Source organism: Babylonia areolata, chromosome 21 (genome assembly GCF_041734735.1).
Source record: "Babylonia areolata isolate BAREFJ2019XMU chromosome 21, ASM4173473v1, whole genome shotgun sequence".
Lineage (NCBI taxonomy): Eukaryota > Metazoa > Mollusca > Gastropoda > Neogastropoda > Buccinidae > Babylonia > Babylonia areolata.
This window is the reverse complement of record NC_134896.1, coordinates 33,031,238-33,035,158: the sequence shown is the minus strand read 5'-3', so window position 1 is coordinate 33,035,158 and position 3,921 is coordinate 33,031,238. Positions and strand designations below refer to the sequence as shown.

The following is a 3,921-nucleotide window of genomic DNA, read 5'->3' as shown; positions in this document are numbered from 1 at the left end:
GTAATGCTGAATGGACATTAAAATCTTCTTGTCTTTTGTCTTGTCTCTTTGAAATACACACAACACACACACACACACACACACACACACGGAGAAATTCATGCTGTTGATTGACCACAACAATCGGGAGCACTGACACATCACTGCACAACGGCTAACCATCCAACTGTATCAACTGCTACACTTCTGACGAAACCGGCAAACATGATACTTCTATATCAAGTTCTCCAGGGTGAAGGGAATAGTGATATCAAGCATGGTCTGTTTCTAACCCGACAAACAAGGAATTTCAAATGAAAAAAGATGGTACGACCGACAGCGACTTGCCGACGACCCTGTCATGGCTGAAGCATGCTGGTTATTGTCGTGTCTCCATAACTCACCGAACACTGACATGGATTACAGGATCTTTAACGTACATATTTTGATCTTCTGCGTGTGTATACACATGAAGGGGGTTCAGGCACGAGCAGGTCTGCACATTTGTTGACTAAGGTGATCGGAAAAATCTCCACCCTTTGCCCACCACGCGGCGTTACCAAGATTTGAGCCAAGGACACACAGATTGAAAGTCCAATGCTTTAACCACTCGGCTACTGCGCCCTGACAATAAAGGGTTTTCCTAAAGTCTAGGACCACTTGAGAATCTGCACAGTTTGTTTTTTGTTTTTTTTCTTATAATTGGGCGTAGGGGGTATGGTGAAAAACTATTTTTATTTCAATGATGCTGAATTTTCGGCATACAGTGGTGTAACATGTGTGATAAATGTGATGAGTACCACTTACAGCCAGAGGTGTTAAGACTTTCACGTGAACTTCCTGTGATGAGTACCACTTACAGCCAGAGGTGCTAAGTCTTTCACGTGAACTTCCTGTGATGAGTACCACTTACAGCCAGAGGTGTTAAGACTTTCACATGAACTTCCTGTGATGAGTACCACTTACAGCCAGAGGTGTTAAGTCTTTCACGTGAACTTCCTGTGACGAGTACCACTTACAGCCAGAGGTGCTGAGACTTTCACGTGAACTTCCTGTGATGAGTACCACTTACAGCCAGAGTTGCTAAGACTTTCACGTGAACTTACTGTGATGAGTACCACTTACAGCCAGAGGTGCTAAGACTTTCACGTGAACTTCCTGTGATGAGTACCACTTACAGCCAGATGCTGAGACTTTCATGTGAACTTCCTGTGATGAGTACCACTTACAGCCAGAGGTGTTAAGTCTTTCACATGAACTTCCTGTGATGAGTACCACTTACAGCCAGAGGTGTTAAGTCTTTCACGTGAACTTCCTGTGATGAGTACCACTTACAGCCAGAGGTGTTAAGTCTTTCACATGAAGTTCCTGTGATGAGTACCACTTACAGCCAGAGGTGCTGAGACTTTCATGTGAACTTCCTGTGATGAGTACCACTTACAGCCAGAGGTGTTAAGACTTTCACGTGACCTCCAAAAAAAACAAAAAGAAAAAAAAAAAGACTTTCACGTGAACTTCCTGTGATGAGTACCACTTACTGTGATGAGTACCGCTTACAGCCAGAGTGTTAAGTCTTTCAAGTGAACTTCCTGTCGCTCATAAATCTTCTGAACAGTGGGCTGTCATTCTTTGGCTGAAGCATGATTTTTCAAACGCGTCTTTCAAGCTGTTCCTGGTGCACGTGTGCACGAAACAGCCGTCAGCGATGCCCATCTCAGTGCAGCATGCATAAGCGAAATCATCTCTTGATTTTTTTTTTTTTTTTTTAAGTTCTTTTTTTTTAATTTTTTTACCAGTCACATTTCATGAGACATACCTGCTGTTATGAAGTCTCTCTCCGCAGATTTCGAACTGTTAACATCTCTCTCTCTCTCTCTTTCTGCTTTAAATGAATCAAAGTTTCCTCTCTGCTCTCTTGAGATCTCCCATGTCCCATCTCTCACTTCCGTGATGCAGGATGGGCGGTGGAGGGGGATTGTCTCCAACTCCCCTCTTCCCTTCCTTCCCCCCAAATAAGATGACACTAAAATTAACTTACACCCACCACTACCACAAAATCGAAATTAAAAATTATAAGGGGGTGAAGTAGAAATGAAATAAAAAGACAACAACAATCATGCCACTCTGCCTGAAAGCGAAAGCTGTCTGCTGCTCACGCGCATGACGACATTCAAGTGGCCGTGGTTTCCCGGTGACTCACAGGTAGCGAGAGCTACAGACAGAATGGGAGACAATGCCGTGTCGCTGGTTTATCACCGTCTTGATGTCAGCACTGTGAGACGAAACCAGCAGAGTCCTATGTGGTCTAGTGGTTAGGATTCCTGGCTTTCACCCAGGCGGCCCGGGTTCGATTCCCGGCATAGGAACACTTTTTCCCGCCGATTTATTTCATCATTGTTCATTGACCCCACCCTTTTTTTCTTCCTTTTTTTTAAAAAGTTTTGTTTTATATTATTTTATTGCATTCTTTTAATCAGCCGAGTAGGCATTTTTAATGTCTTGCGGGTGTAGCCGGTTTCGGTTCTTCGACAGACTGTTCTTTTTTTCTTCAGTTTTAGTGTGTGTGTGTGTGTGTGTGTGTGTGTGTGAGACAGAGTGAGAGTGAGAGAGGCGGGAGAGAAAGAGAGACAGGGAGAGAGAGAGAGAGAGGGTTCCGGGGAACATGCGAACAAATGAATGAGTGTTAGTACCAAGGTATTTGTCCAAAGCTGTGGCACGTCACTGTTTAAAAAAAAAACGGGACTGACCGGAACAACAACAAAAAACCAAACAAACAAAAAAAACAACAACAGATTGAACAAAAACTCAACTGTCACTGTCAGGATTTCCGAACCAATACTCAGGGAGTGAGCTCGCCACAAGCACTGTTCAAAACTTGTGCTGGGCTCTCGTGCCATTTCCTCGTGACTTCACTTGTTGCACGTGTGTTGCATGAACAGTCGTGGTCACGTCACACCCACCACGGCTGCACGCACTCACGCACGCATACACACTCTTGAGGATAAACACACAGACACACCGTCACAACATGCACGACATGAAGGCCTACATTATCTCCCCCTGACGGCAAGTTCATTTCCCTTGGGCCTCATCCCCTGAAAACGTGCTTTCGTTACACAGGGCAGGACTGAAACGATTCAGCTGAAACCAGGGCGGGTGCATTTTGGACACACACACACACACACACACACACACACACACAAGAAGGAAAGAAAGAAAGAGGCGATGAAAGAAAGAAAGAAAGAAGTAAAGAAAGAATACAAACTCACCCTGGTGTACAGTATAACTGGATCCTCCTGTGGTAGGCCTTCTTAATCTCCCCAAAGTCTCCTCCAGTGGTCTCACCCAAGGCGATCACCCAGTGTTCCATGCTGACGTCCACAAAGTATGCACATGCATTCAAGTCGAAACATAGCCGTTCATTCAGGAACGGCCAGGAATAATCCCCGGCGATGATACTGAATTAATTTTCTTTAATGTAGATATTCCATTCGGGAGGCAGTTTCTGACTGAGCAATAGCTATCGGTGTATTTAACACACAGTCCAAGATTCAGGATCAAACCATTAATTCGCTTTTCTTCTTTTGCTTCTTCTTTTCCATTAGCTCTGTGAAGTCATTGGGGCACCGCGGTACTTAAAGAACAGTTCACCGGATTCCTCCATGTCTACAGACTGTGTGACAAAGCCTGGACTCTTCAAATGGCACGGTTTTCCTGTCCATTTTTGTAAAGTAACTCCATTTTGTTTCCTCTTGGCAAGTCGGGTTTTTTTTTCCTCTTCGCCAGAAGAGTGAATGAAAGGTTTTTTGGGGGGTCAACATTTTTTTTTTTTTTTTTTTTTTTTTACTGTGGGTAACGGAGCAAGCGTACAATACGTATTTCATCCGGTCCTCGGGAGCTACGGGGATGGGGGTTGGGGTATTTTTTGTAGAGAGAGCGTGC

General features: G+C 44.4%; 1 non-coding gene across 1 annotated transcript; it reads left to right on the top strand.

The window, feature by feature from the left end:
- Positions 1–2,273: 2,273 nt before the first annotated feature.
- Trnae-uuc (transfer RNA glutamic acid (anticodon UUC)) lies at positions 2,274–2,345 on the top strand. The gene has a single exon. It is a non-coding gene; the product is annotated as a tRNA-Glu (tRNA).
- The last annotated feature ends 1,576 nt before the right edge of the window (positions 2,346–3,921 follow it).